Raw genomic sequence first — 14,513 nt, 5'->3', positions numbered from 1 at the left:
ATTGGACTAATTTTTTTCTTAGATGTTATTTTTAGACATTTGGTTTGGGTGGGATCTGATCACATTCCCATCATTCTTGAATCTAAACCTCTTAAGAAACTTAATAATGCTAGGCCTTTTAGAGTTATGAGAACCTGGTTAAGTCATGATACTTCTCCCAATTTATTGAGGAAAACTGAAATAAGCCAGTTAAAGGTTTTAATGCTTACTGTTTTAATAAGACATTAAAAGGCCTTTCTTTTTAAGCTGACCATCTGGAACAATAGAGTTTTTGGAAATATTTTCAAAAATATTGAGGAACTTAACATGAAAATTAATGATCTTCATAATATAAATCCTTTACCTATAAATGATATTAAATCTTTACAACCCCAGCTTGTTGGCTAGTATGATAAAAAAAATGATTATTGGAATCATCTAGCAAAAGACAAATTCTTTAAAGACTATGATAAAAATACCGAATATTTTCATTAGTCTTCCTCTAAAAGAAGAAGATCAAATCACATACCCACCTTGAGGGATTCTTCTGGTCCTTGGATTGAAGACCGACTCAGCTTGACGATCTTATTGTTAGTCACTTTAAAGGAAACATGAACCTTTAAAGGAATCTACCATGAAAATTTTATTTATGATCTCATGAACCAAGTCATAACAAGTCGATAATAATTTTTTTACTAGAATACCAGAGTTGGAAGAAATAAAAATATAATTTATTTAGCATGAACCTATGGGGATCCCCTGGACTAGATGGTTACCCTCCTGGTTTCTTTATAACCCATTAGGATATTTCCTCAAAAGATATATGTAATTTAGTTCAAGATCTCTTTAAAACTAGATTTATGCTAAAAGAGATAAATTATACATATATTACTCTGATTCCAAAAGTACGGAATCCTTCTTCTCCTAGTGGCTTTAGGCCAATTATCTTAAGTAATACGATTTATTAAGTTTTTTCTAAAATACTTGCTAACAGACGTAAACCTTTCTTAAATAGAATTATTTCTCAAAACTAATCATCTTCTATTCCAGACCATCAAAAAATTGATAATATCATAATAGCACATGGAATCCTTCATACTATGAGAACCTTTAAAAATAAGAATGGGAACTTTTCTTTATAAATAGATCTTTCAAAAGCCTTCGAGAAATCGAATGGCCTTTTCTAGAAAAAAATCTTATTGCGTTTGGTTTTAATGATATTTGGTGTCAGCTTATCATGCAATGTCTGTCTACGACCTCATTTTTTGCTCTTCTCAATGGCAGACCTGGTCAGAAGCTTACTGTTGATAAAGCTTAAGACAGAGGGATCCTTTATCCTCACGTCTCTTTATTATTTGCATGGAGCTTCTTTCTAGACTTCTTTGTAAAGATGAAAGCCTGAAACACATAAAAAAAAGCTTGTGAAATTAAAATTTCGAAATCTTCTCCTCTTGTATCTCACTTATTTTTTGTTGACGACTATTTTATTTTCTGTAAGGCAGGAACAGTTGAAGCAAAGATTTTGATAAACATCCTTAAACTTTTTGGTGAGATGTAAGGTCATGTGATTAATCTTCAAAATCTGGGGTTTATTTTTCACTAAAGCTTCATAATAAACATTGCAAAATAATTAGGAGAATTTTAAAAGTTAGACAAATTTCAAAAAATTATAAATATTTGGAAACCCCTTTATTCTTTAATAGGAATAGAACTAACAGCTTTGAACCATTACCTAGTAAATTTTATGTTGCTTTACAGGGATGGAAGGATAAGCTTTTATCCCAAGCCAAAACTATCCTCCTTAAGTTTGTGCTTAGTGCCTACCCCAACTATCAAATGTTGTGCACTGGTTTTCCTAAGTCTGTTCTTGATAGGATTGAAAAACTGTAAAAAAAAGACTTATGTTGGGACAAGAAATATGCTTCTAAAGGAATTTATACAAAAGCTTGGGATAGTATTTGTACTAAAGTTGATTCTGGTGGTTTAGGCATTTGAAATCTCCATAGACAGAACCTATCTATGTTAACTAAGCTTGCGTATAGACTTTTGCATAATCAAGATCAACTTTGGTTATTATTCTTAAGTACACGTACTTTCTCAAAACTGATTCTCTGATTCATTCTAGAAAAATATAATAATTTTTGGATAAGTATAAAAGGGTCTTATTTTTATAAGTTTTATTAATTGTGAATGGCAAGTTAATAATGGTTCAAAAATAAATATTTGGTTTGATTTTTGGTTGTCGAACCAAGATGCTCTTCTTAATCCAAATGTACTAGATGAGAATATCCCTATATTTGTACACCAATTAACTTACCATCACTGGAACTGAAATGATGTTTTGTTAGATAAATATATTCATCCATATATGCATAACATAATTAAGGCCATCATTCTTAATCCTGATAATATTGATAGGATAAGATGGAAATCTATGATTTCTGGAGAATGCACTACTAAATCTGCTTATAACTTCCTATCTAATTATGATAGTAATAATGCAAACATGAGTTTCTGGAGATCCCTATGGAAAATGGATTGCACTCCTAGGATTAGGTTTTCTGTTGGAAAATTATTTCTAATGTTCTTCATTTAGGAAAAGAATTAATGTCTCAATACAATGAGAAAGCGTACCCTTGTTGTATCCTTTGTAATGATATTCAACTGGAAGATGAACTGCATCTGTTTCTAACTTGTAGATTCACAAAATGCATTTGGTTTCCTTCTTCTTATTTGAATTTAGTCAGTAGTTATACATGTAGTATTTCTGATGTTAAAAGTTGGTTTTCATATGTTTTGAATGATGATAATCTTAAAAATGATGTTCCAAAGATTGCTTTTATTCTCTGGTCAATTTGGAAATTTAGAAATGATGTTGTTTCTAAGGTTTTAAACCTGATTTTACTGCACTAATTTCCTATAAGAAGAAGAGACTCAACAACCCACAAAATTAGTCTTTTGTATATTTATTTACGATAGTGCCATTTGGATTCAAATTAAAAAAAAATCAAATGGTTGACGTGAAAAGCAAAGATGATTCCAAAATATGAGCTGCTATAGTAGTGCGTACGCACTGTATATTTCACAGAAAAAGCAATTACCATTTGATTTGATCATATCCTATTCAAACACACTACCATTTGATTTGATCACATCCTATTCAACCACATTAGGAGTGGGTATATGTTTTGTACGTGATATTTGAGTTGAACATGTGACACATAAGTACCAATAGATTCCAATGAAAACAAAATTATTATACGCAACATATCCAGTGGATTAAGCAATTCGAGGCACTCTCGGATCAAAATTAGATTCAACGAAAACAAAATTATTATACGTAGCATTTCCAGTGGCTCAAGCAATTCGTGGCACTCTCAAATTAAAATTAGATTTAAAGTGCATGTTCGACCAATAACTTCGAACATGACTGTACTCCAATGATCAACTTGCAATTGAATAAAAAATATTCATACCTGACTACTTTCACTGTAGATTTGAACTAAAGTTGACCAATGTGGATAGATACCATCATCAAGATAATACTTCTAAGTGTAGTTATTACTGTTGATTGTGAAAGTACGATTAGAATCGAGTCCGCGCTTCAAATTTTCAAATAATGGTGATTGATGTTAAACATTGATGTCATTTTGAACCCTAAAGTCCAAAAAAAGAACATGTTAAATCCAAAAATCAAAAGTAGTTGAAGCTTACAAAATTACAGTTGGTTTTAGATGATGACATTTATACTGATTGACCCATTTAACACGGCATTCATGCCAAAACCAATGCATGCAATCAAGACTAAAAAGGCGAGGGTCTAACAACCACACCCAATATTTCGTTTGGCAATCTGTATGGACTAACTCCAATATAATTCCAAGAGAATCAACGAGACAGTCAGACTCAATCAAGGAAATATATCCAAGAGTTATATCTTTGTTTCTCAATGCAATCATCAAATCAAACAGACAGAATCTGTGAGCCTGATTATTATGAGAAACAACTTGAACGTTACCAAAGACCAATGTTCAAGTGTCAATTAATTTCAATCAACAACCAAAGGTTGGATTTACCAATTGATTGAACTACGCACAACCTATGATATTTCAATTATATTAACAAATATAATGCGGAAAAGAAATAACACAGACACCAGAAGTTTTGTTAACGAGGAAACCACAAATGCATAAAAACCTCGGGACCTAGTCAAGATTTGAACACCACATTGTATTAAGACGCTACATACACTAGCTTACTACAAGTTAACTTCGGACTGGAATGTAGTTGAGGCCTAACCAAGTCTCACACCGATTAAGTACAGTCGCGTTCCTTACGTCTTTGAATCCCAACAGGACTCTAGGTACTTGATACCCTTAGTTGATCTCACCCACAACTAAGATTTGATGCGACCCAAAGTCGAAGACTTTATAAACAAATCTGTCTCCCATAGAAAAGTCTATTCTGATAGATAAATCTGTTTCCCACAGAAGTACCTACGAATTTTTTGTTCTGTATTTTGATAAATCAAGGTGAACAGGAACCAATTGATAATCCGGTCTTATATTCCCAAAGAACAACCTAGAAATATCAACCACCTCACAAAAAAATTAACTATATGGTAGTAGAACAAGTTATTGTGGAATTACAAAGAATGAGACGAAGAGCTTTCTTATTACTTTGTATATCTTGCTTATCAGAGATAAATCTCGAGCAAATATAAGAGAATGTAGTACTCAATACGATAGAACAAGTAAGATCAAAACACACAACTACAGAGAAAATAGTTTGGTCTGGCTTCATAATCCCAATAAAGTCTTTAAGTCGTTCACCTATAATGGTTTTAGGAAAAACCTAGGTTAAAGGAGAATCGACTCTAGTCGCAACTAGTATCACACAGGAGGTGTGGGGATTAGGTTTCCCAGTTGCTATAGTTCTCCCTTATATAGTCTTCAAATCGGGGTTTGATAGCTTTGAAACAAAGCAATCAATATTCACCGTTAGATGAAATCCTGATTTAAGATTCAAGCTAAGTTTGCTTAAAACCAAAGAAATATCTCTCCACCGTTAGATGGTCTTAGCTTGTTACACACAAATGAAATATACCTTCATTTCGATATGGATAACCGTACCTAAACGTGTATATTGAGTTGACTCAATAACAGTTAACCGAAGTTAGCCATATGAACAGTTTTTTATTAACCACAATCATCTAAAACTTCTAGATCAAATGATAATCAAATGAATCTAATTGTGTTACTCATAGAGTTTTTCAATTGTTTATATTCTCATAGAAGTATACAAGACACAATTGAAACAAAATCGGATTGATTCAAGAGAATCAGTTCATGAACATTTTATCCACGGTTTGCAAAGATCACATTCCTTAAGTTATAAATATATTTGTTCATGAGTATGAAATCATATTTAACAGATTTTAGAACTTAAACCAACTTAGTTTGCAAACGGGTACGCAAACTTAAGTTCCGGACTTTGGTCATGTACGACAGTTCGCAAACGGGTACGCATATTGTCGTTCCGAACCGAACTCAGGTGAAATGGTTTGGAAACGGGTATGCAAACTTGGTTCCCAGACTTTAATAGTTAAAAACCTTCGCATACGCGTATGCATACTTGGTTCCCGGACCTGAATCATACTACAACAGTTTGCATACTGGTATGCATATTGTGTTATATCCATACAATGGTTATTTGTTCTAAACTCCCATTTCAATCATTGAAACATCCTTAGAAGACGACAATAGCTGTCTCACACAAACTATTAGCTTATAAGTAATTTTCAAGTGACCGAATGATCAATACGAAACATTCCAAGTCTACATCAAATAATTGTCTCACACAAATCATGTAAGATGTTACATGGCGATTTTCACATGATCATATTTTGACTCATTGTTCAGTTTTCAACAAATAAATTGCTTCCAACTAAACTCATCAAGAATAATGCTAAACATAGTTAAAGAAAAAAGCTTTCCAACACATATTTCGAGAAAGATATAAGCGAGTTAAACTCAACTCAATATATCAAATGTGTATAATGTAAAAGTCTATATAGTTATACGATTTAGTCTCAATATGAGATAGAATAGAATAAACTTCTGAGTGATAGATGAGTTTAAGACTCCACATACCTTTTGTTGATGAAGTTCCTCCAAGCTCCCTTAGTATATCTTCGTCTTCAATTGATGAACGTAGTGAAGTCTAAAGCCCAACTACACATTCTATCCTAATCCGAGACATACCTATAAGTAGACTAGAATTCAAGACTTATAGTTTTGATCACCTAAACTTGACAAACAAGCTTGAGATAGCAACGCTTGCGAGTTCGACCGAGCAGTGCTCTAACAATCTCCCTCTTTGTCAATTTTAGTGACAAAACTATCAATACATATGAATTACAAAATAAATAAACTTTGTAGCTTCTCATCCAAATGCTTGATTTCCTTGGTTCTTCAACATTCCTTGAATTCTTCATTACTCCAAGTACTCCAGTGATTCTAAACGTATTCAACTCAACATCATAGTTGTTGAAGATCCGTAGCCATAACAATAAAAAACAGGTGTTCTCAATTATTATTATACAGTGTCATAGTATTATTACACAACATAAAATTTCAATTGTATCACAACTTTGACAATAATACTATCGTGATATGTATCACTCCCACTTAGTCAATACTTCATATCACAATGAAAACCAATCCCCCTTAGATAATGATCTGTAAACCATATGTATGTAGTGTAAACTACAAAATAATTCTCTCCCTTTTTGTCAATATAAATTGGCAAAGATACGAAAACTAGCGGGATCATAATGAAATTTTCAAAGAGATTATTCATGACTAAAAGAGAACATATCAACTTTGTTTCAATGATTTCACATAGTCGAAACTTAGTGTATTCATCAAGGAGTTTATAAAGATACAAGATAACTCCTATAATATTCCACAGCCGCACTCTCCACAAATATTTGGCAATTAAGCACAAGTTCAATTAAGAACTCTCCCCCATAAAATGTCAATCCCGAAAGAACAACAAGAGCGACTTACTTTTACGAGAAAAGAAGGATTTATCTGGACATTAACAAATCACATGAAACATGAATTTGTATCCAGTAAACTCGAATAAATTAACCACAAGATACCTTAATGATTAATTTAATCAGAAATGCTAAACATAAGAAAACATACGGAGCCATACAGTACTTTCACATAGAAGTGGATCAGGGAAAGATCAATACTGCGGAATATTCAAAAGTTCATTCTATCTTTTATCAATATTTGCATAAAGACATAATAGATTTAACTTTTGACACAAGTGGGACAATCATAGTTCACGGATGTAAACACACATATCCATAAAAAATTTGCAATATATAAAACCATAAAGATTAATACTGCAAAGTCATCTTCCAAAAAACTTAGAATTTAAATAAATAAATCTAAAACATTACAAGATGAAAATCTTTGGCAATAGATATGTGTAATCATAATATTTGCTATTCCAAACCCTAGTTATCCTTCTTAAAACACAATAATAAATTCTCATAAGACTTTTCCTAGACATAAAAAAAATCAGGCTTCTTTGATAACTTCATACCTCTCCATGATACCATCCTAAAAGGTATTATCCATATCCTTGATACTTTTGGCCATAGAAACTCCATGTTCATGAGTTAGAACATTCACCTTTCGATCAACAATGCGAGCAAGTTGCACGGCCTTGATGCAATCAGATATGAGTTTCTTTTGGTTCCGTATTAAGACTTTTTGAATTTCAAGGATTTTGGTATGACCATGAATGAGATGATTTATTTGAAGTTGAAGATTTACAAATTCGATCTTTGAGTTATTCTGAGAATAAACTAAATCCTTAACAGATTCACCAATCCAGGAGTTGTACTGCAATCATTTTTTTCAAGACAAGTTATTGAACCGAACTGCATCCTTTAATGTCTTCTTTCATATCAAGATTCACGACTTCCTGAAGTCTTGAAGAGCTCTCCATTTTTTTATTAGGGATGGAAGAAATAATATAATATATATATGTTCGAGAACAAGAGAAAGAACCCTTGTTATGTAAACCCAAAAAAAAAACTCTCAAGACGAAGACACGGACGTTCACGGACCAGTTACAGAATGTTAATGGATCAGACAATATCCAAAATAAGGAAATACACTTTGTTTACAAATATCTCATCTCTTTTCATGGCTCAATAATTTAGAAGATGCTTTAAATTAGAGCACGCAATAATTTAGAAGATGCTTTGTTTTCAAAGATGCTTCAAATATCTCATCTCTTTTTTCGATTATGTCTTATTCTAGAAGAATTTGACATGAATACTTTTGAGTATCCATCAAAAGGATTTTTCTGAGGATTAAGTCTAGGACCTCTAGAGATTGGTTCCAGAGGTTTAGAATTGTGAGAATTCCATCTCCTAAACTTAGGTCTTCCATTTCTCTTAAACACTGGGAATGTGTACATTTGTGGCGTATAGATTAGCATCATTAAGAGGAACACGATTCCTGTAAATATTTCTAGAAGAGTGACCTTGGAAACCTCGTGCATGAGAGCTATGGTTTTCTACAGGAATGAAATCCATTGTAGATGTAGTCAGACAATTCACTCTGTCGATAGTAAAAAGAAATAGATTTTGAAGATCAGAAATCTGTTTCTTTCTAGCAGAAAAATGTGAATCATAATGATTTCTTTCCCGCAGAAAGAACAGGTTCGAGGAAGAGAGACATCGAAATGATTCTTTTTTAGACTCATAGCCTTTTTGGAAAACTACAAGTTATGAAAACATTTCATAGCAGACACTTCCTTTAGAGTAATTTTCTTCATGCACGGTTGTTAGAGCATTGCTTAGTCGAACTCGCATGCGTTGATATCTCAAGCATGTTTGTCAATGTTAGTGATCAAAACTGTATGTCTTGATTTCTAGCCTATTTATAGATGTCTCGGACTAGGACATAGATAGTGTAGTTGAGCTTAGATCTCTCAGCATTCATCATTTGAAGATGAAGAACTACTGAGGGGATCTTGTGGAACTTCATCATCAAAAGGTATGTGGAGACTTAAACTCATCTATCACTTGGAAAATCTATTTCTACTTTATCTCTTGTATTGGGACATAAGTCGTGTTACGATATAGTTTTCTATTATACACATTTGAGATTTCGATCTGAGTTTATCTCGCTTATATATTTTTCGAAATATGTGTTTGGAAGCTTTCGCTTTAGCCATGTTCATCTTACATTCGTGACGAAAGTCCGAATAAGATCATATGAAAATTTCCCAGTTACATCTAACATGGTTTGTGTGATATAATCATTTGGTGTTGCCTTGGAATGTTTCATTATGATAATTTCAATAACTTGAAAATCGCTTTGACGAAAAATAGTTTGTGAACAACAACTATATAACGTCCTCTAAGAAAGTTTCAATGATTGAAATTAAGAGTTGATGATATAATCATAATTAGATATAAGCATATATAGTGTGTCCGCACATTAGTGTATAAATACATAAACCGGGATCCAAGTGTATGCATATGTGTGTATACAAAATTGGTGAAGGAGACGTCATAGGTATGCGTACCCGTATGCATACTGGTAGAAGTTTTCGAACCGAATATATCTGCTCTGTTTAGGAATTACAAACTCCTAAACTAGTCACCTTAAGTATGCGTACCCGTACGCATACTGGCGGAATCTTTCGAACCGAGAATTTCTGCTGAGTTTGGAAATTTAGCAAACTCAAATCCGGTTGCTTAAGTATGCATACCCATATGCATACTTAAGCTGGTTATTTTGTCAAATCAGTCTATTCATGAACTTAAACATTTAAATCTTAAGGAATGCAATCTTTACAAACCGTGGCTATAATGTTCATGATTGATTCAAGTGAATCAAATCGATTTGATTTCAATTGTGTTCTTCTATACAATTGAACAACACTTTAACTAGTTTCATTTGAGTCATTTGAAATAGTTATGGATAAGATGAATAAGGTTAATATGAGAGTAAATATATGGCTAACCTCGGTTAACTAATTGTTGAGCCAACATGAGTGTACACGTTTGGGTACGGTTACATAAGCCTAAATGAGGGTACATTTCATTTGTGTGTAACAAGATAAGTTCGATCTAACGGTTGAAAGATATTAGCTTGGTTGAATCAGGTTTTTCATCTAACGGTTGATATTGAATGCTTTGTTACCAAGGTAACTTGGATTGCAAACCATGATTCGAAAACTATATAAAGGAGAACTCTAACAACTGGGAAACCTAATCCCCACACCTCATGTGTGATACTAGTTGTATTGCTAGAGTCGATTCTCCTTTAACCTTAGGTTTCTTCTCGGGACCCTGTAGGTTAACGACTTGAAGACTTCATTGGGATTGTGAAGCCATACCGATACTACTTCTCTTGTAGTTGTATGATCTGATCTTGCTGTTTCTATCGTACGAGTACAATTGTAAAATTGGCTTGAGATTTATTTCTCCGATAGGCAAGATAGAAAAGTAATCACAAACATCTTTCGTCTCATTGTTTGTGATTCCACAATATCTAGTTTCACCATCATACTATTTAGATTATTGTGAGGTGATTGATAATACTAGGATGTTCTTCGGGAATATGAGTCCGGTTTATCAATTGGTTCCTGTTCACATTGATTTATCAAAATACGTAACAAAAAATCTTGGGTATTTCTGTGGGAGACAGATTTATTCAATCCTATAGACTTTTTTGTGTGAGACAGACTTGTTTATCACGTCTTCGACTTTCGGTCGTAACAACTCTTGGTTGTGGATGAGATCAGCTAAGGGAATCAAGTGCGTAGTATCCTGTTGGGATCAGATCCATAAGGAGCGCAACTGTACCTTGAATCAGTGTGAGATTGATTAGGGTTCAACTACATCTAGTCCGAAGTTAATTGGTAGTAGGCTAGTGTCTGTAGCGGCTTAATACAGTGTGGTGTTCAAACTGGACGAGCTCCCGGGGTTTTTCTGCATTTTCGGTTTCCTCATTAACAAAATTTTGGTGTCTGTGTTATTTCTTTTCCGCATTATATTTTGTTATATAATTGAAATATCACAGGTTGTGCGTTAAGATCAATCAATTAGAATATCCAACCTTTGGTTGTTGATTTACATTGATTGACACTTGGATATTGGTCTTTGGTACCATCCAAGTTATCTCTCTTGTATTTAATTAGACTCGCAAATTTCTGTTTGCTTGAGTAAGAATTAAATCAAGAGATCGAGATATTACACTCTTTGATATACTTTATTCTAGATTGAGTCTGACTGTCTAGTTGATTATCTGGAAAGTATATTGGAGTAAGTCCTCTCAGATTTCCAAACGAATTGTTGGGTATGGTTGTTAGACCCTCGCATTTTCAATTGGTATCAGAGCAGGCAAACACATTAAAGACCTGATAAGTCTGTGTTTGTAGCAATCTGTGTTTTGAGGACCTGAAAAAAAATATCTCACATGTTAACGCATATTGATATGTCATCCAAAGTTTCTGATTACACCAAAAATTCTGTTTTTGCCTCAAAGGATAACTTCTTAGAAGATTCTTCTGAATCCCGAGGGAAACACAAGATTTGTGAGTTTATGTCAGAATCAGAAATGGAACTCACCAGATTGTTAAAAAAATCTGCTGAAATCATTGAACTTTAAGCTTCTAAAATTAAGACACTTGAAAAAAAGAATGATCAGATTATTGATGAATTTGAGAAATCTCTTGAAAGGGAACGTGAACTCTACAGCTTCATTGAATCTCTCTCTAACAATATCGAAAAATTGTTTCAAGAAACTACTCTACAACGTGAAAAGATTAATATGCTTGAAAGTAGTATTAAAGAAGACTCAGCTAGAGAAAAACGTCTAGTCAAGGCTCATTCATCAGAAATAAACAGTTTTCGTGTCGAAAAAGAGAAACTTGTTGCATCCCTGCAATATGTCCGAGAACAGTGTAACACCTTGAAAAGGGAAAATTCTGTTTTGATGAGTAAGTCATCTTCTACATCTTCTTCTGATATTCACAAAGCTTTACCTAGTGAAAATAAAAGTTCTTCCAAAGAATTTTCCTCTTTGAATCACTTGCAAAATTTGCATGTGCCGGAAGAAGTTAAGGGTCAAGACAGGCAGATCTCTAATACACGATGTTGTTCCTTCTGTGGGAAAAAGAATCACTATGCTCTTCATTGCTTTCCTAGAAAGAAACAAGTCTCACATCTTCGCAGGTTGCTTCTTTCTACTGTCAATGGAGTAAGTCGTCCGACATCCTCGTCAGTGAATTTCTTTCGTACATAAAACCATAATTCTTATAAGGATGATCACTGCTCTAGAAATCATTACAGGATGCATGTTCCTCTATTTGGTATAAACTCTTGTGCCATCAATGCCCATAGTTCTTGTACTTATAAGAATGTATCTGGTAAGCCTAAGTCAAGAAGGCAGAAACTTTTTCTCTCTTCTCCTCTGAAACCTGTTTCTAGAAGACCTAGACTTAGCCCTCAGAGAAATCCTTCTGATGGATATCTAAAAAGGTTTATGAAAAATTCTTCTAGAATAAGTTATAATCGATGGAAAACGGGGAATACACATTTTAAACGCTCTAATAACATGTGCAACTCTCGTCCCATAATTCATAGTGAGATTACGTCTCACTCTCTTACCTAATTCTAGGTGATCTTATCCTTGAATCTATCTTGAGAGATGCAAGGATGATGAATGTGAGAGGTCTCAAGATTAGTTATATGTTATTAATGTGTTTTCATTAACTCTCTGAGTTTTCCATTCTACTATCGATCTCTGGCTCTAATTTGAGATTTTATCTTTAATTTATTCAGCCATTTGTGTGTTTTCTTATTTATTTTAATCCATCTTACCTTGCAACTGGTCCACGAACGTCTGTGTCGCCTACATATGTTTCACGAGTTTATAGGGTTTCCTTATCAAGAAGTCTCTTCTTGTTTAGCATATATATTGTTTTGCTCCATCCCTTCAAAAAATTTATGGAGAACTCAATAAAATATTAAGATACTATGTGTGTTGACATGGAGGAGGACACTCAAGGACGTGACTCGGTTCAAGACCTGGGTCTGAAAAAGATGCTTGCAAGGAAAGAGCACAACTCCTGGATTGATGAATCTGTTAAGGATTTAACTCGTTTTCAGGATGATTCCAAGGTCGAGTTTGTAAACCTTCAACTGCAAATAAACTAACTCTTAGATGGTCAGGACAGAATCCTTGCTAATCAGAACATTCTGATACGAAATCAGAAGAATCTCATCATGGACTGTGTCAAGGCTAGACAACTTGCTCGGGTTGTTGATCGTAAAGTTTGTGTCCTAACTCACGAACATGGTATATCCAAAGTCAAGAGAATCAAGGAAATCAGTGATACCTTCTATGGTGGTTTCATTGAAAGGTATGATGTTCTCAAAGAGCTTTAATTTTGTCTAGTAAATCTTCTTATGAGAATTTTTATTCTTGTTTTTTGTTTAGAAGAATAACTAGGGTTTGGAAAAGCCATTATTGTGGTTACATAGCTAGTTCCAAAAGTTTTTTCATCTTCATGTTTTTAGATTTATTAATTTAAATTCTAAGTTATTTGGAAGATGATGTTTGCAATTTTAATCTTTATGGTTTTATATATTGTAAATTGTTATGAGATATGGTGTTTGCGTCCGTGAACTATGATTGTCCCATACTTGTTCAAAAGTTATCTCTATTATGTTGATATGAATGTATTGATAAAAGATAGAATGAACTTTTAACAAACAAAAGTTAAAGCCTTTTATGTCATTAGTTTGATAAGAGAAAGGATAGAACTTTTGTTCACAAGGATTAAGTCCGTTATATGTCATTATGCAAAAATAGTGATGGAAGATAGAATGAATCCTTGTATATTCCGTAGTATTGGTCGATCTCTGATCCACAATTTTGTGTATGTATTGTGTTGCTTCATAAGTTTCCTTATGATTGAGCATAATCAATTGAATTGATCATTTTCATGGTTGTTTAGTTGTGTTGCTCCGTAAGTTCTCTTATGTTAAGCATGACCAATTGAATTTATCACACTCGTGTGGTAATTTAGTTGTGTATTCCGATTGAATTAATCATGGGTTCTCTTATGGTTAATTTAATTGTGTACTTTGGATACAAATTCATGTTTTCATGTGATTTGGTTATGTCCAAAGAAATCCTTCTTTTCTTGTAAAAGCAAGGTCGCCTTTGTTGTTTCTTTCGGGAATGACATTTTATGGGGGGGAGTTCTTTTGAACTTGTGCTTAATCGCCATATCTTTGTGGGGAGTGCGGCTGTGGAATATATTTTAGGGGTTATCTTGTATCTTTATAAACTCCTTGATGAATGCATTTAGCTTCGGCTATATGATTGCATCTAAATTTGTTGGTATGTTAATACACATTTGGTCATGAAGTATCTTCGTGGAAATTTCATTAGGATCCCACTAATTTTCGTACCTTCGTCAAT

Source organism: Papaver somniferum, chromosome 5 (assembly GCF_003573695.1).
Source record: "Papaver somniferum cultivar HN1 chromosome 5, ASM357369v1, whole genome shotgun sequence".
In the NCBI taxonomy this organism is placed as follows: Eukaryota; Viridiplantae; Streptophyta; class Magnoliopsida; order Ranunculales; family Papaveraceae; genus Papaver; species Papaver somniferum.
Note: the sequence above shows the minus strand (reverse complement) of the source record.